The following is a 23,766-nucleotide window of genomic DNA, read 5'->3' as shown; positions in this document are numbered from 1 at the left end:
TGAAAAGATACATAGCCAAAGATACACCATTTCAAAAATTTCTACATGCACAGTTCAGTGACATCGACTACACTCTTCCAGTTGTGCTGCTATTCTCCCTTTAGATGAAGGCTTACAGAACAAAATAGTTTATCATTTAACAGTTAGTACACATGTTGCCCTATGACAATGGTTAACAACCTCGCAACACATCAACACTATCCTTACTCAACCTTGGGTTCCCTATCACCAGCTTCCCTGTCCCCTTCTGCCTTCTGGCCCTTGTCCCTGGTATAGTCACCTTTTTTTGACACTATCACTAGAAAGGAGTTTCCAACTTCTTGGCTTGTAACTCTACTCACAGGTAATAAAGAGACTTAATGGTGGGAGACAGAATAAAATTGGGGGTTTACAGTTTCTTTGAAGTACTTCAGTTTGTTTGCTTTCATAAGTAGGCGGGGAGGAAGCATTATTAGTTTGTGTTTGTGTGGCTATAATGTCAGAATGGGTGTTGATTTGGAGCAGAGGGGGAAGTCTCTCCATGCATGCCTTATGTCCTGGGTTAATTGCTTAGTTGGATGAAATGTCAAACTTGATAGATTATTGGAGCTGTTATTTTGGTAGTTAAACAATAATGAAACTGTTTGGATGTTTGCAGGGAACACTGCTGCCTGTGTCTGGACTTTGCACTGGAGAAGGTTTCGATTGTTCTGAAGCAATACTAGTCAGAAAATGCAGCTTCTGTGGCTCCTAGCACAGCTGTCTAAATTTCTAGCTATCTTGGGGCCTTTGGACAAGCATTGCTTAACACTTTGGAAACAATTTATGTTTCTGATTCAGAAATGTCTTTGATTTTTCCCTGCATAGTTGGGAAACCTAGAAACTGAAGATATTCCATGTGTCTAGGTTATTCAAGTCAAGCGTTGTTAAGCATGTCTAGAACAAACTCCATCCTTTTAACTAAGCGGGGGAAGAATAATGGGACTGTTGTTGACCCCCTAGGGCCTTCCTTTCTGAGTTAGTGACTATGATAGCATGCTGTCAGGCTGTGTGGCAGCTGACTGAGGGTTTTGGTTATTATAACCTTGATTAGGAAAGGGGGGTGGAGAACATGAGTGAAGGTACAGATGTTTTTGAAAGTCTCTGCCTGCTCTGTGAAGTGTTGGTGGATTTTCACTTTGAACATTTCCTTTGATGGAAGGATGTTATAAAACTGTCTTTACAAAACAGTCCCTCTCCTTTCCTACTGAAATCGTATGTTCGGCCACAGGAGCATGGGAAGCAGTAGGCATGCTCAGCGGGATTTATTTTATTATTTTATTGTGTCGAATGATGCTTTTTTCTGAATGAAATTGTATGCATTCTTTGGCTGGAACTAGGGGAAGGCATATTTTTGTCTAAATGTATGTGAAAAATTTGTGTAAGTTTGATCAAAAGGCTGACATTTCTTTAACTATGTGATATTTCTCTTTGTGCCATATTTTACCTGTATAGAAATAACCTACAGTTATAGTGTGCTTACCGTATGCCAGGGACATTACTGTATTCATTTAATCCTCACAACAACCCTAAGGGTTGTAAGTACTATTATTATCTATGGTCTGTGGATCCAAAAACACTGGCATAGAGAAGATAAAGAATGGATCTAAGGCCACACAGGTCTTGAACCCAAGTAGTCTGGCTGTGGAATTCTTGAGTGGTGCAAATGGTTTACAGGCTCGGCTGTGGTTCAGCTCCACACAGAGATGCCTGGGAAGAAAGCCCTGGCAATCTACTTCTGAAAAAATCAGCCATAGAAAATTCTATGGAGCACAGTTCTGCTCTGACACACATGGGGTTGCCATGAGTTGCTGTCGATTTGACAGCAACTGATAACTGGTAGTTCTGGCTGTAAAGGCTGAGCTCTCAACTGCTCTACAGCTGCCTCACGCTCTTATCAGCTCATCTATTACGATTACTCTTCAGAGTGGGTCTTTAGATGTGGGTTACATTTCATATGATGTGAACTTAAAATGATCCTTTTATACATGGGCCTCCTGTGTGGAATGTGATTAAAAAATGATATTAGCAGTACTTATTATAGTACATAGTTTTAGTTCTGTTAGCACTGAAGGATTGTTTTATAGTTTATTCTTAATTCTAAATTGTAACTATATTTGATATATAAGGCAAAAGAAAAAACCTGCTGCTGTCAAGTTGATTCCGACTCATAGCGAACCTATATATAAGCCAGTCACCCGTAATAGCCCATTTAGCCGAACAGCTAAAGCACTGGGTTAGAGAAGAATTCATTGGTGTTTTTTTAATTATTCACTTTTTGGGGGTCAGGGGGAGCATCTTCCTGTTCGTCAATAAAACAAAAAAAAAAAAACAAAACCCCAAACTTGTTGCTGTTGAGTTGATTCTGGCTCATAGTGACCCTATAGGGCAGAGTAGAACTGCCCCATAGGGTTTCCAAGGAGCGATTGTGGATTCAAACTGCTCACCTTTTGGGTGAGCAGCTGAACTCTTAGCCACTGCACCACCAGGGTTCACGTGGGGATCCATAAGAATCACGTGGGGATCTTCTGATTCAGTATATCGGGGGGTAGACGGTCAAATTCTTAGCAGGGGGTTGAACAGAAATGAACCAGTTAGAAGCCCTGCTCTGGAGGACCTCAGATAAAAGTACTGGGAGGGACAGGATACAAGCAATGCCTGCAATGTATTTCAAGTGACTGGGCCAGCAAATAATCCATGCTTAAAGAATGTCCCCCCATCCTGCATGGTAGGGACTACAATATAGTATGAAATGTGCTTTATTTTATAATCTTTTCACCTTCCTTAGTTCCCCATAGTGGCTGGACAGTTGACTGAATAATTGCATATATATATGTGTATATATATATATAGTATATATATATGTGTATATATATATATGTATATATATATGTGTATATATATGTATATATATATTTAACTTTCTATTTTATAATTTCATATTCACAGGAAGTTACAAAAATAGTATAGAGAGTTCCCAAGTTATCCCATTATCCCCAGTTTTTATTTCTTATTCAACTACAACAGTATCAAAACCAGGAAGTTGACATTGGTGCCTTATGTATGTATATTTCTGTTGTTTCATCACATGGAGATTTGTATAACCACTGCCACAATCTAAATCAAGAACTATTCTATCACCGCAAACATCTCCCTCATACCCCTTGATAGTCACACCATCTTCACCCCTGGCAACCACTGGTCAATTTTCTAGCTCTATATTTTGTCATTATGAAAATGTTATATAAATGGAGTCACAATAGTATGTGACCTTTTGAGATTAGCGTTTTTCATTTAGCATAATGCCCTTGAGATCCATTCAAGTTGTGTGTGTTAATAGTTCATTCCTTTTTATCACTGACTGGTATTGCATGATATGGATGTACCACAGTTTAACCATTCACCTATTGAAGGACCTTTTAGTTGTTTCTAGTTTTGAGCTATTACAGATAAAGCTGTTAGGAATATTTCCCTACAGGTTTTTGTGTGCACATAAATGTTAATTTCTCTGGGATAAATGCCTAGGAATGCAGTTGCTGGGTCTTACAGTAAGTGTATGTTTGGTTTTTTTAAGAAACTGCCAAACTATTTCCCAGACTGGCAGTACCATTTTACATTCCTATCAGCAGTATATACAAATTTTCTCCACATCCTCACTAGTCTTTGGTATTCTCACTGTTTCGTTTTAATTTTAGCTGTTTTAATAGGTAGCATTTTTGGTTTTTAAGTTCACCAGATTAATAAAACTGCTTTGACTTTAGCAAAGAAAAAAAGATTTTTAATTGTGTTTTTAGCTCTCCTGTGTGACTCTGCCTCAGGACTGTGTTGCAGTGCTTTGCTGACTTGCTTTTTAAACCTACTGCCGTGGTTTCCTTGAGGGCAAGAAGCAAGACTTAACTTCCATTCACCCAGCAGAATCTAGCCTAGCACTGCCAATGATGGTGAATGAATGAATGAACAAGCAGCCCTCTTTCAAAACTGAATTTCTTGTTAAATCTTTAGAAATTTGCATCTGTGAATATAATGTTAAATATGCCAAAACTGTTTTGGTTCAGAATAGCTCTAAAAATTTGTTCAAATAGTTCTATTTCACTTTATTTGCCAAGTGGTCTCAGTTACTTTATTTCTGAGAATATTAATGAGTTTAAACCATGCTCATTTTAAAATACTAAAAACAGTACAACAGTGTACATACAAAGCAGAAGGAAAACCCCTATCCCTCCCAGAATTAATTACTGGTAAATGGTTCTAGACTTTTTACTATATAGTCATGCGCTGCATAACGTCCATTAGGGCACCATCAGACTGCATATACATCTGTGGTCCATGGTCCCAACCCCCATAAAGCCTATTATATTAAAATTTGAGGTACATACAATGGTTCTTAATAACAAACGGGTGCTACTTTGCGAAGGGCATCAAAACATTATGTTAAAGATGTTTTAGTTATCTGGAAGTGTTTCTTTAATGTTTTCTATGCACAGAAAAGTATACTATATACTAAGACAAACATTTGACTAACTGACCTTACATGCGAACGGTACCTAACTGTTCCTACTTACATACCAATTCTACTTAAAGACAGATTTAGGAATGTAACTTGTTTGTAATCCAAGGACTGCCTGTATATAATATGGTGTTCACACAATGTCCAAATTACTTAATGTCCTGTTTCACAGAATATATTGTGGACGTTAAGTGACGCATGACTATATCTGTGTTCTAAGATATATATGTCCCTTTCTGTGTGTATGTATGTAATGTATATATATTTTTTTCACCTGCTGTTCTGCAGTGCTTTTTTTCAGTGGATAATGTGTTATGGGCATTTTCTCATTTTTTTTTTTTTTTAAAGCACTTAATGCCTGAGGCAGAGCTTTGGGTTCCTTTCTTTAACCCTTGTATGTTCTGTTATAAAAGGGGTAAGAGATACCTTTGAGAGACCTGAAGAAAGTATTTTTTGTTCCTTGTTACACAGGTTTGGGTGGAAATAAGGTTGTAGCTTTATTTACAAGTAAATCAGTAGAATTCCAGATGTTACAATGTTTCTATCCACTTCATTATAAATAATGCAAGTCAAATTTATGATGTGATCTCTCACAGAACCTTGTAGGAAGCAAGAACTGTGAGCACAGTAATCTTTAGAGAATGTACAGTCCTTTGGGTATTTGTGTACTCATCAGCTCCTTAGTCAGATGGAGTGTTTTCTTAAGTGCTACTGAAATGCACAGTTCAGTTTTTATTTTGAAATCTCTCCTGTCTTCTCTCCCTCTTCCATTACTTTAATTACCTTGATGGGACATTCAAGCTGTGTAGTCTTACCCTGTTATTTTCATAACCTACAGAAACCAGTTTGAAGATTAACTGTAGGTGAACAAGTAATCTTATCTACTTGGCTAGAAATCACCCCTCAAGATGAAACAAATGTCGACAAAGGCCCTGTAGACTTGGAGACTAGAACAAAGGTAACTTAATCTTCTGGCATTTTTAGTGGAAACCAGGGTGAAAATTTAGGAAGTTTAATTTCTTAGAGGCAGGGTTTTGTGTGTGAGGGAGAGAGAATGTGTGAATCTATGTATATGTGTGTGTATTTGGGGAGAAGAATCCAGAGGTATACGGTAAAGAGAATTATGAATTCAGGAAATCGTCAAAGCTGAATTACAGAATCTTTGTTCTGAGAGGGCAGTTATTAGGGCAAGGTGAGTAATAGAACGTGAGGTTGCTAGTCACTTTATTATGAAGCTATCAGAGTTTTTCAGGTGATGGAGTTTGATGACAAGGCCCTTTCCCTGCCTTTCTGTATTAGCAGCTCAGGGAAAAACTAAGAAATAGTTTGTATAGAAAATTACACCCATCAAACGGTTCTAAGATTTCTGTTGTGAGGTTTCTGAAATGAGCTACCCAAGATAGCAATTTGATCACGTCAGTGGCTTCCTTCCTCCCAGTCCTATCATCAGGTTCTCAGACTGTGTCCTGTCAGCTTTGGATTCTTCCTTTTCCTGCATACTTGCTACTTTTTCAGTTATGAAAATTTAGGAACCTAGTATTTAATTGTGCCCAAGGTAGGCAGTTGCTGGGCTCTTGGTATTGGATACCTTTCTGAAATATAAAGTATTATACCATAGTGGATAATAAAGTGCCCACAGTTACATTATAGAACAGATTCCGGTAGCTATACCAGTGGGGACAGACTCGGTTCATGTGCCCTCACGCAACTCGGCTTGTTTTGCAGCAAAGTGCTGTGAAGCGAGTTGAACCTCATGCAGTGCCAGTTCCTGTATCTGAACATGAAAGTGGCTTGTTAAAGATTAAAGGGATTGCCTGGTCCTTCTGGCCTCAAGATGGAATGATCCCCGCCATGGCGACAGCCTTTGTCTCCCAGGAGAGGCCATTTTATACAGCAGGTTTGTGCCTCCAAATGTTACACTTAGCCTTTGTTGGCTGATGCTGTGGTGATAAGTTGTCATTTGGGTACTCTCAAGACATTTGAGCTATATAGCATCCCATGGTTTGAATTTCTGGGCAAAACTGCCTCATCAGTAAGTCAAAAGCCTCTATTCTCAGCCTGTGTCTTTAGGGGAGGTTGTCTCCTTTGTTTTATTTGACTGTTGTGTTGAGACAAGTGAACTTTAATTTTCACAGCTGTAAAAATTCTATTAAGCTCCTTGTACTGCATTCCAGGTGTGAAAATGTCTCAGTATAACAAGACTGTGGGTGACAGTTGAAATCCTTAACGGTAGTTAGGATAATTGTCTCTGGAGCCTTGAAGAAAATAATGGTCCAACCAACAAAATAAATACAGTTCAATTGTTGTATTCTTTGTGGTTCTTGTGGTGAGGGAACTAATGTCTCGGACCTGCTCAGTGTGACTACTTTTAGCTTGGTGGCCTTTAAAAAAAACTCTTCGTTTTTCTCTGAATGGAGCTTAGGGAACGTAGCTATGACCTTTCTCTCAAAAGATGATCAAGGCCCATCTACATCAGAATCACTTGAGGGGGGGATGCTTGTTAAAAATTCAAATTCTGGGGCCTCCTTCCACTTTTCCTAATTCAGAATGTCTGAAGGATTGGGATGGGAAATGATCATTTTAAATAAGTACTGTAGAGCTGATTCTTGAGTATCCTAAAATTTACTTCATTTTTCATGCTTAATTTCTGTGATTTATTAGATGATAGATGTTTGGCTGGCACTCATCTTTTTCTTTTTTTATAAGTGTAAATACTCTAGTTAAAAAAAAAAAAAAAAAGAAAAGCAAAAGATTGTAAGATACCTGAACACCAAAGATTAGAATGGGGGAATGTCCCTAATTATCAACAAAGTGAGACAGCCACCAGTTCTTGGAAGTTTGGGTTTAGGTTTATCAAGTCAGTGTCTTCTCAGTCAGAAAAAGGATGTGGACATAAATAAGCTTAATTTTGTTAAAAAGGAGAAATGTACAGTGTCATTTTGGATGTAGAGATTGAGGACGTGGATAAAAGGGAGGTATTGGGAAGAAAGAGTATGAAGGGGAAAAGATTAGTTTATAAACGATAAGAAATTTAAAACTTTAACCAAAATTCAAATTACCAAGTAGTATTTAAATCCATGCTTGTTGTAAAAAATACTTCAAATACTGATAAAGCTAAAAATACCTCTTTGTCTCTCCCCCTCCCCCACTGTATATCCTCCTAGATCTTTCTGTATGTATTTGGTCATTTTGTATGGATTTAGAAGAAAGGCTACAGAATCCTGAGAAATGAATATTTTTATTTCTCTTTTGCCACCTGCTTATTGTTTACAGTGTTAGTTCTGTTGCAGAAAAAAATGGAGTTGTAAATGGCATTGCATATTTCCGTCCAAGTAAAACTATGGATGTGGGTGTGTGCAAATTATGTATTGTTGTTGTTAGATGCCTTTCAGTCAATTTTGGGACTCATAGCAACCCCATGTGACAGAGTAGAACTGCCCCATAAGGTTTTCTAGGCTGTAATCTTTACAGGAGCAGGTTGCCAGGTCTTTTTCCCGTGGAGCAGCTGCTGGGTGGGTTTGAACCAACAACCTTTTGGCATAGCCGAATGCTTAACCTTTGCACCACCAGGGCTACCTAAATAATTTATACATACACACACACACACATACATGTACAGGCAGTCCCCTGATTATGAATGAGATCTGTTCCTGTGTTTTTAAGTTGAATTTGTAGGTAAGATGGAACAGGTGCATACAGTTCTTATATAGCCTTACTTTAGTGCAAGAAAAGGCTAGAAGCCTTTTCAATGATTTAAAAGCTGCACGTGCAGCAAGTGAAGGTGACTGTGATGAATTTGTTGTGAGTAGGGGTTGGTTCAGTGTTTTAAAGTGAGGGCAGATTTACATAACATTAAAGGGCAAGTATGAGTTGTCTGTAAGTCAGATGTTCATAATCCAGGGACTGCCTATATATGTATGTGTGTACATACATACTATCCATGGAAAATTAAACCTATAACTAGCTTTTGGGTAGTAAATTATCTCTCTGAATTTTTAAATAATGTATTGAAAGAACTTATTCACAAAGCCACAGTTTTTCTTTTTTCTTAATAGTCTCATATGCTCATAATTTTCATACAATCTCAAGTGTCTGAAGCCATCAGTTGAAATTTATCATCTTTTATAAGCTCTAAATGTGTGAATCCCCAGCCTTTCCAGTCTAAAAGAAGTTTTGTGTATGGTTCTATTTTGGGGAAACTCATGGGAACTGTATCAGAATCCCCAACAGGGAAATGATAAGCTGCGATACCGCTCCTTACCCACTAACTGGTGTCTACCTTAGCAGAATTACGGAATTTAATGCTTCTAACTCTCACATTGCTCTTCATATAATTTGCATTTACTTCCGGGTATTGTAATATCTGGATTTTTTCTTTATTTAAAGTTTACTAATATAGAGTGGATCCCTGGTGGCAAAGTGGTTAAGAGCTCGGCTGCTAACCAGAAGGTTGGCAGTTGGAATCCACCAGCTGCTCCTTGGAAACCCTACGGGTTAGTTCTACTCTGTCCTATAGGGTCACTGTTAGTGGGAATTGACTTGGTTACAACGGGTTTGTTTGTTTGTTTTTAATGTAGAGTGGGCCAGAAGCTTTTCTAACAATACTTTTTTTTCCTGAAGAGGTTCCATATTTGTCTGTACTGTACTTTTAGAGTTGTTCCATATTAGAATGTTTGTCACTTATCATCAACTACAGAAATATTTTTTTTTAAGTGTGGTCCATGAGATAATGATTGTCAGCTACTGTAAAGATGCTTTTATCATGTGAAAAGGACTAATTTAACACATATACTGTAGGGAGACTTCTTTAAACAGCCATTTCCTAAAAAGGAAAACACTGAAAGAAAAGAAAAGCGGGAACAGTTTAAAAAACCTCACAAAAGCTCAGTGTGACTATCCTACTGGAATAATGTAATCTAGGAGAATTAAGTGAGTTGGGTAAATAATTCTTTAGAAGAATTAGCCCTTTGCAAAGGAATAGGTTTAAGTAGCATAGTTTTTAAAGTCAAATTCTGACTAACTGCATGTACATTTTAATGCACTTAGGGTTAGGGTTTATTGAATGACTAGCCTGGTTGGCAGGTACATCCGGAGGTCATGGCAGTTGCGAACTACCTTGAAGGACGGACCTGGCTATGTGTGGCAGCCTCAAATGGCCCATGCTAAGGAATAGCTTATGACCGCCGGGAACCATTACATATTTTGAGCAGGAGATGGTAGGATCTGATATGAACTTTAGTTTCGTTCCTTTCAAATGAAAACACAGAAAACAAAAGGCTTGATATTTTGTTTTCTTTGTATAGCACCAGTGCCAATTCTAGCCTGTCAGGACAAATTCAATAATAATTAATAGCTGTTGAACAATCATTCTAGAATAGATTTTTTAACAAGCTGGTCAATAAATGAGGATCAACATAAATGTAGTTTTCTTTTTTTTAAAAAGAGCAAGTGTTACTGCAGTTTTCACAGCCTCCCTTATATTCCTTATACATCCAGTAGGTGCAATGGTGGGTAATTTAGCTATAGCATAGAGAATGTGGCAGCTGATTGAAAAAAGAAAAAAATACTCCAGTACTTCTGCCTTAATGAGAGAACTTGGGTTGTCTAAGGAAATAAGGAGGTCAGAAGAAAAGTGAGCCCAGTTAGAGCTGACAAAAATTCACCCTAATGATTTGACCAGCTACCAATGAATGTGCAAGTTCCCAAGTCCATTGGCCCAGATGTTCTCATTTGTAAATGCAAAGTGACTTCTTTATCAGTCTCCTGGGGAAGTCTTCCAAGTGGTGACCCTGCTACCTTCAGTAATCTTGCTGTCCTGAGCTCAGTGCTGTTCTCAGATGAAATTTCAGAAACTGGCTGCTGGCGCTTTCCAGGTAAGGGCTTCCAGAGGCCGCCAAGTAACTAGTAGTAGGGGAATGAGGTTTACCCGACCCTAGTAATCAGCACTCAATTTTAGAGAAATCAGTGGGGGCGCCTCTTGTTTTCCTGGTTGCGGTTGATTGCGGTTGGCTCAGGCTGAGCTGTTTGGGAAATAGTTTTGCTTAGCGTGAGTCAGCACTGTGCTGGGTAAACTGCCTGCTCTGTTGCAATCTTGCTTACCAAAGATACATCCCCAGGCGGCACCATTCACTCTGCCTGAAAGCCGCTGCTGTTGGTTCCTGAGATGATCTCATCTAAACATGGCTCCAACGACCTCCGCGGCAGGAACTGAAGGCATTCTGCCCTGGCAATTTTTTTTTCCCCCAGTTGTGCTTTAGGTGAAAGTTTACAGAGCAAATTAGTTTCTCATTGAAAAATTGATACACAAATTGTTTCGTGACATTGGTTGCAATCCTCGTGATGTGTCAGCACTCTTCCCCTTTTCACCCCAGGTTCTGTGTTTCCATTCGTCCAGTTTTCCTGTCCCTTCCTGCCTTCTAGTCTTTGCTTTTGGGCAGGTGTTACCATTTGGTCTTATACACTTGATTAATCTCAGAAGCACATTCCTCATGTGTGTTATTGTATGTTTTATGGGCCTGTCTAATCTCTGGCTGAAAGGTGAGCTTCAGGAGTGACTTCAGTTTCGAGTTAGAAAGGTTTTTGGCGGGGGGAGCATAGCCTCAGAGGTTCCTCCACTCTGTCAGACCAGTAAGTCTGGTCTTTCTTGTGAATTTGAATTTTGTTCTACATTTTTCTCCCACTCTGTCCGTGACCCTCTATTGTGATCCCTGTCAGAGCAGTCAGTGGTGGTAGCTGGGCACCATGTAGTTCTTCTGGGTTTAGGCAGGTGGAGGCTGTGGTTCATGTGGTCCATTAGCCCTTTGGAACTAATATTTTTCTGGTATCTTTGGTTTTCTTCATTCTCCTTTGCTCCGGATGGGATGGGTCCATTAGATGTATCTTAGATGGCCACTTGCAAGCTTTTAAGATCCCAGACACTACTCACCAAAGTAGGATGTAGAACATTTTCTTTCTGAGCTATGTTATGCCAATTGACCTAGATGTCCCCTGAGACTATGGTCCCTAGCGCTCTTCCCAGTAGCTTGGTCCCTCAAGGTGTTTGGATGTGTCTAGGAAGCTTCTGTAACTGTGCGCCTTTTGTGCTCTTATTATATGCATCAATATACATGCTGTACATACAAATATATTTGTAAAAATATCCACCAAAAAAAACCAAACCCATTGCTGTCGAGTCGATTCTGATTCATAGCGACCCTACAGGGCAGAGTAGAACTGCCCCATAAGGTTTCCGAGGAGCACCTGCTGGATTCAAACTGTGACCTTTTGATTAGCAGCCATAGCTCTTAACCACTACACCACCAGGGTTTCCAAACTATGTATGTAAGTGAGCCTAACCTGTATATTAAGTGGGTATACTCCTATACACCCTCTTTGCCCTATTCTGCGTAAGTATCTGTTTGTAAGTTATTATTTGTTTTTTACGGTTGTTGTATATGCTGTAGTATTTACTGTGCTTGCCTTTTTTTTTTTTTTCCCCGTTTCTTGTGTTCCTCTAAGTGTCTTCCTTTGCCCTGGTCAAGTTGTGCTGACTTCCCCATATTGTGTTGTCTTTCTCTTCAACAAAGTTAACACTTGTCTGCTATCTAGTTAGTGATTTCCCCTCTCTACCCCTCCCCTCCCTTGTAACCATCAAAGATTGTTTCTTTCTGTGTGTAAACCTTTTCATGAGTTTTAATAATAGTGGTCTCATGCAATATTGGAGGAAGACAATACTGTACTTTCCCAACTCTGATCCTCTCATCAACCCTTTGTTATTTTGGCATCTGTCCCCCTTGCTCTGCTCATACTTTCCTGATGATAACCAGTGAACTTCTAATTACCAAATTCAGTGCCCCAGTTTCAGCCTCCATTTTGCCTAGCGTTTTTTTATTCTCTCTTCCCTCATCAACCTTTTTCATTTGGCTTTGAAGCTCTTGTCTGAGTTTATTATTCTTTTGGCTATCCCATAGGTATTAAGATGTTCCAAGGCTTTCCCTTAGATATCTTTTTACTCTTGCCCCAGCCCTTTCCTCTAATGATCTCAAATATGTCCATAAAGTTGGCTACCCTTAGGATGTTTTGCTAGCCTAAGTGTCTCTCCCAAACTTCAGATCCTTATTTCCAACTTGACAAAACTACCAGGGTATTCAAAAAGCATCTTAAATTCAACATTGTACATATCTGAACTCCTTGTCTTCCCTTCTCAGTATCTGCTATCTGCTTGTATTGCTGTATGTTTTAACCGTATTAATTATATCCGCCAAGTCTTCGTGTTTATTCTTTTTATGCTTCATATCCTCTAAATAGGCTAAATCCATGGTTGCTAAACCCTGTTGATTATGTTAGAGTCATGTTTGGTGTGTGATTTTTCTTCATCCTCCACTGTCATTGCCTTAATTTACCAGGGACCAAAAATTGGACATTTTGTTTAACCAGCTCAGTGGTTTAAAATTTTGCGTTTGATTACTTTTAAGCAGAGCCTAAACTTGGTGATCTGCTACTGTAAAGATTACAGTCAAGAAAACCCTATAGGACAGTTCTGCTCTGTCACATGGTATTGCACCTAACAAAAACAACAACAGATATCTCCATTCTCCCAGATCTTACACATCTAAAACTTCACACATTTTACCTGCCTTGCCTCTGGGAATTTGAGTTTGTGACTTCTGGTTCAGACACTTATCAAATCTTGCTGGACTTTTACCACACGCCACAGGTCTTTCTCTGCTCCTGTCTTCTCCAAAGTTATCTTCCTAAAGGCCAAATCTAATCTTTTCATTCTCTGGCTTTCAGAGTCCCATTGGTTCCGTTTCCTACTTCGCTTGATTTGTAGTCCTTCATAACTTGACCCTATCCTACCTAACCAGTCTTATCTCCTTCTCCTTTCCTCCACCCCTTTCTATCAACTCCAACCTCACTGAATGTCTTATCTTCCCCATGTCCTTTTAGAACTCTCTGCCTTTTCCTAGGACCCCTGGTGGTGCAGTGGTTAAGAGCTAAGACTGCAAACCAAAAGGTTGGCAGTTCAGGTCCACCAGCTGCTCCTCAGAGATCCTATGGGACAGTTCTACTCTGTCCTATAGGGTTGCTATGAGACGGAATCGACTTGATGGCAATGGGCTTGGTTTTTAGTTTTTCCCCTTATCTGACTAGCAAGGTTCTCATCCCCCAGGAGACTTAATTCACATGTGAAACTTTTCCTGGGAAGGAAAGAGTTAGTTCTTCCTTCCTTGGGCTTCCTGTAGCACTGTCTGTCTCTTTCACTAGACTTTTGAGTGCCTTGACTGAACCTGGTTCCTAACCTAGTATCTGGTACTATCAGAGATAGTGGCTGAAATTGGTCCCCAGGGTCAGTTGTCTTTCTTACTCTTTGCAATATCAGAAAATCCTTAAGTTCTCTTGTTAGATGGCATGTTTTCACCTGAAACCAGTGGAAGTTAATTTGCAGATTTAAAGGGCTTGCTGAAGCCTAGTTCCAAAATAACACCTAACGTTTTTATAGTACTTTACAAAATTATTTCTCTTGTATCATTTTACTTGATAGTGTGTTGGGTAGGCTTTATTATCCTTATTTTACCAGTGGTTATAAAGGTAGTTGTGACATTGAAGCATACATTCAGGTTAAGACTCAGAAAAGAAAACCTGTGCTTCCACTACATTAAACAACTAGCTTGTCTCTTTGTAGTTAAATATGCCCTGTGGTTTTACAGAAAAGGGGCCTTTGCTTGTAGGTAAATGCTAAAGATACTGCCTTTTACAAGGCCACTTTATCATCTAGGTAGAATGAGAACCCAGAGCCTCTTGACCTATGGAAAGGCCTTGAGCGTAGTTAGAGACTTTAACTGAAATTAACAGTGCACCCACTCCAACATCTTAAGGTTTTCTATCACACATGAAATGTCTAGAATTTGTTAACACCTAACTGTGCTGGTGGGGTATAAAACCAGGTCGATGATGAGTGAAGGGACTCAGCAGAAAATAGAGTAAGCTGAGTGTTAAGAGCAGAAAAGTTTGCATAGTAATTCTAGCAAGTGATAAAATTAAGTTTGTAGAGCACTTCACAACTTCTGGGGTGCAAAAATGTCGAAATTGTAGAACAACAAATCATAAGGACTAAGAAATAATCTCTGTTAGATACAGACAGGCATGTTACATCCAGTTTTGGTCCCTTCATGCTTAAGAGATGATAACTACAGATGATTAAAAGGTTGAAAAAATAGGTTCTGTCATGAAAAATTTCTTTTTTTTTTTGGTTTATCATGAAAAGTTAAAAAAAGATTTTAGTCTAGAGAAGGAAAAGCTAAAGAATGGCTTGATTACATCTTCAAGTGCAAAAATAGTTTTTGCCAGGGGGATTGTTCTTCAGGTACTTGAAAGAATTAAGAGGAAATGGGCTTAAGTTGAAGGAGGAGCAATTTTAATTGAATAAAAGGAAAAATTTCCTGATCATCAAATTTGGGAAACATTTGAATGACTTCTAAAGAAAGTGTTGTATTTCTGACTGTTTCAGTTATCTATTACAATGTAACAAGCCACCCTAAAAACTTTTAGTGACTTAAAATGACAACCATTTTATTGCTCATAATTCTGTGGATTAGGAACTCAGGGAAGGGGACACATTGCTCTGCTCCACAGGACGCTGACTGGGCTGGAGGATCCAAGATGGCTTCACTCACATGTCTGAGGCGTTGGTGATAGCTGTTGGCTGGGACATCTTTATTCTCCTCCATAAGGTTTGTCTCTTTCTTGGTCTCTCCTCATTCACTAATCTAGATTGGGCTTCTTTACATGGTGGCTGGCTTCCAAGAGGGCCCTACTGGAAGCTGCATGGTCTCTTAAAGCCTGATCCTAGAAGTCATACGTCATTATTTTTGCCCACTCTTTGGTCAAAACAAGTCCAACCCAGATTCAAGGGGAGGGGAAATGGACTCCACCTCTTGATGGGCAGAGTGTCAAGGTCACATTGCAAAAGGGCCTGCAGGATGGTTGAGATTATTGAAGGCATTTTTGGACACAATTTACCACACTGACTTTAGAGATTTTTAATGAGAGAATAATCAATACATGTTTATTTAATGGGTAGTTTGGGCATATGATTTACAATCTTGGCTGTATATCAGTGTCATCTGTGGAGTGTTTTTACAAGCTTAGACTCCTCAGTACTAGACCTGTCAATCAGTGTCTCCTAGGGGGTGCTGGCACATAAAAGTCACACTGTGTCCTTTCTGTCAGGTAACTATCAGTAAAGTGACAATAGGGGTATGCAAAAGGAATAAGACAGATCCAAATAGGTGTAATATATAAGGCAGAATGGTAGGTGTCTTAAGATGGGCCTGTTGGTCTCCTCCTCCCTGCTTCCAGACTTAGTTGAACCCTCCGCTGGCATGCTCTTCTCAGCCTAACAAGTTATGTCTCATTCAATCAGCATATCATCAGAGCAGTGTTTCTTGATGCCCCACTTATTTTTCTCATAGTTTCCAGCAGTTTTCCTTCATAGCATTTTTTTAGTTTATAATTAAATATTTTTATGATTTTTTTGTCTATTTATAATAGACAAAAAAAAAAAAGTCTGCTTCCCAGTGCCTATCATAGTGCCTTCCTCATAAAAGACACTCAGTGAGTATTTGATGAATAAGTGGCTGATTGAATGCATGAATGGATAAAGTGATATTTGAATTCAGTTTCAAAGGGTGATTGGAATTTTGGACAGGTGGAGCAAATGAATGAGGAATTCAGAGTTCTGAAGCAGAAAGTGTGGATTATGCAGATCCTATAATTTCAAATAATTGGAGGAACTGGTTTGGGGAAAAGATGAGGGGTTTGACTTTGAGTGTACTTGGTATGCTAAATTTGAGGTACAGACACCTAGCAGGCACTTGGATATGAGATACTAAAACTAAAGAGTGATATTGATTCCAGATACTTAGATTTGGGTGTTACCTGCCTGAAGACTATGAAATCCATTTATTTACCAAATACTTATTGAGCCCCCAGTATGTGGCAGATTACCATGTTATAGAAAAGGTAAGCCGAAGTCTGATTGATAAGCAACTAGTTCTGAAAAGAGCTGGGGAGAATGTTCCAGGTAGGAAAGGAACCATAAGTGTACAGGTCCTGGAGCAATAAATACTTTATTATTTTTGAGGAAATGAAAAGAGGCCACCAAAATGGGCTAGAGTGTGGTGAATGAGGGGGAGTGAGCATGAGGTAGACAGGGACCACATCACATGGGGCCTGTGTGGACCACATAGGCAGTCTACACTTTGTCCAAAAGCATGGTGGGAAACCATTGAGTTTTTAAAGTAGGAGAGTAATGTGCTAAGATTAATTTTTAAAGAGGTTTCTGAAAAAATGGCACAGCTGAGGCGTCTGACCTCCTCCTCTAACTTCACAAGGGGGAAGGAGAATCATTATCAGCATTAACAGCCCTAGGCTGACTCCTGTGAGGCAGAGGTCAGATGTGCTATGTCTTGTCAACCTTTTTACCAATTCTGACACCAACCATCCCTCCCAGGGCAGGAGAGAGAGAATGGCAGATAGGGTAGGGTGGGAACGGGACAGATGCATGGCATATCTAAAAAGTAGAACCACTATAATTCACTAGAGAAGGAAAAGAAGAATGGGAAGGAAATAACCTTAGGGGATAATTAGGGGCAAAAGGAGGAGCCAGAGAAGGACAGAGAGAAATACTGGTACTTAAAGTCAAAGGAGAGCCAAGCTACTGCCCTTTCAGTGGGAGCCAGTGGGGAAAGAGGAGCTTGTAAGAGAGATTCCAGAAGGAACATGGATAGGTCATCAGTGTTCAGGGCTGTAGGGAGGTCATGAAGGTTGAGGACTTAGAAAAAAAGCCATGCATTTAGCCATGAGAAGATCATTGGTGACGTTGGAGAAAAGGCGTTCAGTAGAGTGAAATGGAAAGAGTTAATGAAGGGAGTGTATGTTGGGAAAGTGTAGGCAGAGTACCAGCTACTCTCTTAGGGAAGTCGGGAATTGAAGAGAAAGGGAGATGGAGCAGATAGCTTGCTTTGTACAAGCTTTCACAGAGAACCATGCTTGTGAAGGTTGTTGTTGTTAGGTGCTATCGAGTCAGTTCCAACTCATAGCAACCCTATGTACAACAAATGAAACACTGCCTGATCCTGCACCATCCTCACAATTGTGTTTGAGCCCCTTGTTGCAGCCAGTGTGTCAGTTCATCTAATTTAGGTCTTTCTCTTTTTTGCTGACCCTCTACCAAGCATGATGTCCTTCTCCAGGGACTGATCCCTCCTGATAAACATGTCCAAAGTATGTGATGTCTTGCCATCCTTGCTTCTAAGGAGCATTCTGGCTGTACTTCTTCCAAGACAGATTTGTTGGTTCTTCTGTCAGTCCATGGTATATTCAGTATTCTTCACCAACACTATAATTCAAAGGCATCAATTCTTCTTTGATCTTCCCTATTCATTGTCCAGCTTTCACTTGCATATGAGGCGAGTGAAAACACCATGGTTTGGGTCAGGCATGCCTTAGTCCATAAAGTGACATGTTTGCTTTTTAACACTTTAAAGGGATCTTTTGCAGCAGATTTGTCCAATGCATGCGTCATTTGATTTCTTGACTGCTGCTTCCATGGGTGTTGATTGTGGATCCAAGTAAAATGAAATCCTTGACAACTTCAATCTTTTCTCCGTTTATCATGATGTTACTTATTGGTCCAGTTGTGAGGATTTTTGTTTTCTTTATGTTGAGGTGTAATCCATACTGAAGGCTGTGGTCTTTGATCTGCATCAGTAAGTGCTTCAAGTCCTCTTCACTTTCAGCCAGCAAGGTTGTGTCATCTACATTTTGCAGCTTGTTAGTCTTCCTCCAGTCTTGACGCCGCGTTCTTCATTGTCTATCTTCTCGGATTATTTGCTCAGCATTCAGATTGAATAAGTATGGTGAACGGATACAACCTGATGCACAACTTTCCTGACTTTAAACCATGCAGTATCCCCTGTTCTGTTTGAATGACTGCCTGTTGGTCTAAGTACAGGTTCCTCATGAGCACGGTTAAGTGTTCTGGAATTCCCATTCTTCGAAATGTTATCCATAATTTGTTCCACAGAGTTGAATGCCTTTGCATAGTCAATAAAACACAGGTAAACATCTTTCTGGTATTCTCTGCTTTCAGCCAGGATCCACCTGACATCAGCAATGATAACCCTTGTTCCACGTCCTCTTCTGAATCTGGCCTGAATTTCTGGCAGTTCCCCTGTCAATGTATTGCTGCAGCCGCTTTCGAATGATCTTCAGCAAAATTTTACTTGTGTGTGATATTAATGATATTGTTCGATAATTTCCACATTTCCATGTGTGAAGGTAGGATTTTAAAAACTATATTGGACCAATAATTACTGAATACATGCTGTATGCCAGTCACTGCTAGGTGCTATACTAAGATTATTCTATTCATCTTTGTCTTTAAACCATTGGCCAAATAGTGTATACTGATCTCCAAAGCGGATTTCTGAATCCTAGGGGTGCATAAGACCCTCTTTTGGGGTATGGGAAGGAAAGATTAGAACTAACTTGTTCTGTATTTTTGTCTTACCCTTTGAAATTTCTTTTTACTGTTGTGTTTTAGCATTTTTGAGATAGAGAAAAAGAGAAAAGTGGGAAATCAGTGTGTTAAGTACTTTGCACATTAACTGTTTTAAACCTCTGAAGAACTCTGTCAAGTTATTTCCTCGTTTTATAGATGAAGAAACCAGGCCTGAAGAACTTAACTTGCCCAAGCTCACACAGCTAGTTAAGTGGTAAAACTGGGATTTGAAACCAGATCTGCTTTATTTGAAAGCCTTACACCTCACTTACTGTCCCCCACTTCATCTACCCTGTGCTTAATGCTTTCTTACCTTTTTTCATTTGATTTACAGTGATTCTGTAAGGAACACATTAAAATATCCATTTGCAATTGAGAAATCTGAGGCACAGATGAAATGATTAGTGCACGGTCACTTATCTTGTATATGGCACCTGCCGGACGCTTTCCACTGTACCATAACTGTCTTTCAAAATAGACACACAGAACCCAGGTTGAATTATTTTAGTAAAGTAGGTAAGGATGTTTCTAGTTATCTGACCAAGAAGGGATGGGGCAGGAATATTACGTAGACAAAGTAGAAAACAGTAATAGTTCCCATTTTTTGAACACTTACGCTCTGTGTTAAGGGTTTGTTCCAGTTACCTCATTTAGGTACTCCATTTTACAGCTGAGAAAAATGAAAGTTAGGGAAGTTAAGCACCTTGAGTGAGGCCACACAGGAGGAAGACTGAGTTCTGTCTTACTCCGGGCCTCTTGCCGCTAAACCCTGCACAACATTGCTCTTTGGAAAGTTGTTATGGGGATATCAGCTAGGGATAAGTGCTTGGCCCCAGGTGTATGAGTCTTTTGGGAACCCAGTAATAAAGTCTTCTGACTTTTCTGTAATACTTGGTAGCTAGAGTGGGGAGGAGGGGAGGGGAGAAGAGAAGCATAGAATAAGAGTTCAATAAATCAGAAGGGGGCCTCAGGGTACAGGGATGGTAGATTGCAGTGGAGTTTGTTGTTAAGAAAAGTTGTGTTTGAAATTCATTCTTACAGTAAATGTTTATTGTGGCTCTTTCTGTTTGATGCAAGGTATATTGAGATATGGAGAAAAGAATGCAAAATAGATAAGATGGGGACTTTGACCTCTAGAAGGTTAGAGAGGGAGATAAAGTGCTTCACCAAAGTGCATGATTGAAGGACATGGGAGAGGTGGAGGGTGGAGGAGAAGTATGGAAAAATATTATGCAAATGAATTGTTGTAGATTGAAGGTGGCATTAGGTAGGGCTGGCCTGGGGGATGCCATCTAGCTTCTCAGGAATACCCATCAGGGTTTTTTGTTCACTGTGTTCCTAGGTCTGGTTCTTTGGTCTCAAAACATGTTTTGTTGAGTACCTGGAAATAATCAGTCTTTTGTAGACAGGATTGTATTCAGACTTGAGTTACTGTGCTCAGAACAGAATGCCACTTTATTATTTTAGAGTGAAGAATTCCTTTCCTATTTAACAGAACTCTAAATTTTGTTAGGATATTGTTTTTCAATATCAAGAGATCTGGGAAATCAAATTTCATAACATAAAATTTACCTGGGGAGCATGGAATAATAAGATAGAATGGTTTGTGGTGGGAGAATACAATTACAATAAAAGCTAAGATTATTGATTGCTTACTATATGCCACGTATTGTACTAAGTGCTTTGTATACAGTAGAGCATTTTTAATTCTCCCAGTGTTCCCCCTACAATGTAGGCACAATTATCCTCAGTTTATAAATGAGGAAACCAAGGCTCTGAGACCATAAGGTGAGGTAATCTGCCCAAGGCTATTTAGCTAATAAGAGGCTGAGCTGAGATTTGAACCCAGTCCCTCTGACTCTAAGAGCATATATCCCTAACTACTACCCTATGCTATTCCCATTTAAGCTTCATGAAATAACCTTGTCCCACTGCAGAGAATACCAGGTGTCATCTAAACCAAAAAACCAAACCCATTGCTGTCGAGTCGATTCCGACTCATAGTGACCCTGTAGGACAGAGTAGAACTGCCCCATAGAGTTTCCTGGTGGATTCCAGCTGCTGACCTTTTCGTTAGCAGCCAAACTCTTAACCACTTGGCCACCAGGGTTTGCAAGTGTCACCTAGCTTGAGTATTTCTCTGCCTTGGGCAGTTAGGGTGTCAAAGTTCCCCCCTCCCACCCCATTTTTTCTAGATTTTTCCTAAGTTTCTTGGTTGACCACACCATGGTGTGTTCTTTGATTAAATATACCACTGACAAAGCTTTTTTATCTCTCTCCTTGCTTTTGGTTTGGGAAGCATTCTGTCTCTTTGGAGGGATTTTACATATCTGTGCAATTTGATATTGTGTTGATTTTACTATCTTATTTTTATGGGTTAAGTTTATGGGTTTCCTCCATCTCCTAGCTTGTGTCTCCACTGGATTTAAATTCATACTCTGAGATTTCAGAATACCCAGTCTGGCTTCAGTCTAGCTTTCGAATTTAGCCATGGCCCAGCACTGACTCTCCAGATTGCTAGCTGTTGTTATTAATACCATCCCTCCCTCATGGCTGCCTACATCTCAATCAAACCCAGTTACTTAATGTATCTATATGTTCTTGATTTCCTAATTGGGTGCCCTTGTTTCTGTTGTGCTTGAGGCTTGGAATGCCTAGTTTTTCCTAGGAAGCCTCCCTCATCTAATCCCTCACTGGGAGTAGTCTCTTCCTCTTCTGAGTCTCAGAGCAGGCGATTCTTTTTTTATGTCTCTTTTTTGGCATAATATACTTTTCTGCTGCCATATATTTCAGTTGTTTGTGTACGTGCCGTTATCGCTCCTAGTAGACCATCACCTCATTGAGCGTTCTGTCTGGTTGACCTTTTGTATCCTCTAGCATCTAGCTCAGTTCCCTTTACATAGTAGGCATTTGATGTCTGTGGAATGAATGGATGAATGAACACAATTTTAGATTTAAGCTTCTGCTCTTTGGTTTAGTTTTTTCACCTTGCTTTGCTTTTCTTCTTCCTTTCCCATTTCTTTTTCTTATAAACTTGCTGTGTTTTCCCATGCACTGACTCACTGAGCTTGTCTTCACCACTCCCTTTTCTTATCCAGATTTTGCCTCATTCTTTCCCCATTAACAGTCACTGAGTGGGAGTGCCACATGCTGCTGGTCAGTTTCTCCATCCTTTTGTGGCTCTGTTTTCTCCATGAATCATATGACCATTGTGGGATCCCAGTGGTGATTACATTAAGATCTTAATAAAAAGACCATGTGTACGAAACAGTCTTTAAAGTTTGTTTAGTATATCGTTTACAAGTGGGAAGCTTTCTGAACCGTGCTTCAAGGGGAAGGGAAAAAAATCCTTGAGTACTTAGGAGGTAGATCAAGGCATATAATATATTCACACTGTAGGATGTGGGATGTTAGAGGCATCTTAGACCAAAGGAATAATGCTGGAAGCCACAGATACTTCTGCTAACCGTTAATGTTGAGTCCTAGAATTTTTCTACAGCTGGAAGAAACATTAGAGATTAGGGTATTTTCCAGATGAGAAAATACACGCAGAGAGGCCAAATGACTTGTCCGTAAAAACTGGGGTATATGGTGCCTGTGTTCATTCCTAACACTCAGTGTGGCTTGGGCACCACCATCTCTTTGAAAGCAGTGGGTAGTTTGCCTAAGTGGAGGCTTTGGGTCTCTAAAACTGAAGGCTTTTCAGTACTGAAAAGTAGTCTGTTTCAGATTGGTAGCAGATTGGGTTCCAGGCAGTGTTCACCAGAAGGGGCCCTTTTCACCGTTAGATCCTTCAAGATGATTCCCTCTGGGAATCTGTACAGTGGGGACTGGCTAACAGAAATCTGTTCCCTTTGTATTTGAAAAGGGGCCAGCACTTAATTATAAAAACATTTCCAATTCTTCTTGCTCTTTTTCCCAGCCCTCATATTCCAAGTTTTGCTTCAGTCTTAATTTTCTTATCTTGGCACTATTTGTGTTAAGTTTTTATTGCTTACTCTAGGTCAGATGTTAGTATGAAACATGGGAAATCCAGAAAATGTCTTAGAGACTCATGGTTTTTTTTTTTTTTTCCTTCGGTGACTGTCAGGAGAGAATCTTACTTACTCATAGAATAATGTGTTTTGTCACTGATCAGTGAACCAGTTGACGGGGCAGATAGGAAAGATTACCTATTTGTCCAGGGTCTTAACACTTTTGGGCCAGGGAGCCGCAGTGTAAAGAGATCCAGCAGCCCACAACAGGAAGTCAAGTGCAAACAGGATGTACTTGTCTGTACTGTAACTTGTGTGCCTGTATTTTGAAACTTGGTACAGTTAAAAGTCAAGACTTCCAGTGTTTGAGCTTGATTGACAAAATCAACCCTTCTGGTTTGAAAAGAAATTAGTTAACGCAACTAGTCCTTTACTGCTCTTGTCTTTATATACATACGTACGACTTTCTTCAAGGGATCAGGTCATTCTTCCTGGTTCATAATTTTTCCGAGTTTACACCATATTGCATCCATATGGTCTATAAAATGAAACCACTGAATTGACTGCCAGTCTGTTTTGGTGGATGTGGGATTCAATCTATGCTTGGCTATTTATGTCTTTATTTATTTTTATTGTACTTCAGGTGACGGCTTACAGAACAAATAGTTTCTCATCAAACAGTAGTACACATATTATTTTATGACATTGGTTAACAACCCCAC

General features: G+C 39.6%; 1 protein-coding gene across 3 annotated transcripts in view; it reads left to right on the top strand.

Moving 5' to 3' along the window:
• Positions 1 to 23,766, top strand: part of RFFL (ring finger and FYVE like domain containing E3 ubiquitin protein ligase) — a 72,652-nt gene that overhangs the window by 10,987 nt on the left and 37,899 nt on the right. Inside the window, exons 1-2 of one of the 3 annotated variants that reach the window (XM_023739671.1) lie at positions 10,280 to 10,398; positions 15,140 to 15,237. The exons of 1 other annotated variant lie outside the window; for it this stretch is intronic. The gene's annotated coding sequence lies outside the window, so the exon portion shown is untranslated. Of the gene's footprint in view, positions 1 to 10,279; positions 10,399 to 13,507; positions 15,238 to 23,766 lie in introns of those variants that run through there. One more of the 3 variants, XM_023739672.1, reaches the window with a different exon arrangement.

This window comes from Trichechus manatus, unplaced genomic scaffold, assembly GCF_000243295.1.
Source record: "Trichechus manatus latirostris isolate Lorelei unplaced genomic scaffold, TriManLat1.0 scaffold00138, whole genome shotgun sequence".
Classification (NCBI taxonomy): domain Eukaryota; kingdom Metazoa; phylum Chordata; class Mammalia; order Sirenia; family Trichechidae; genus Trichechus; species Trichechus manatus.
The sequence above is the reverse complement of the archived record's forward strand: the minus strand, read 5'-3'. Positions and strand labels throughout refer to the sequence as shown.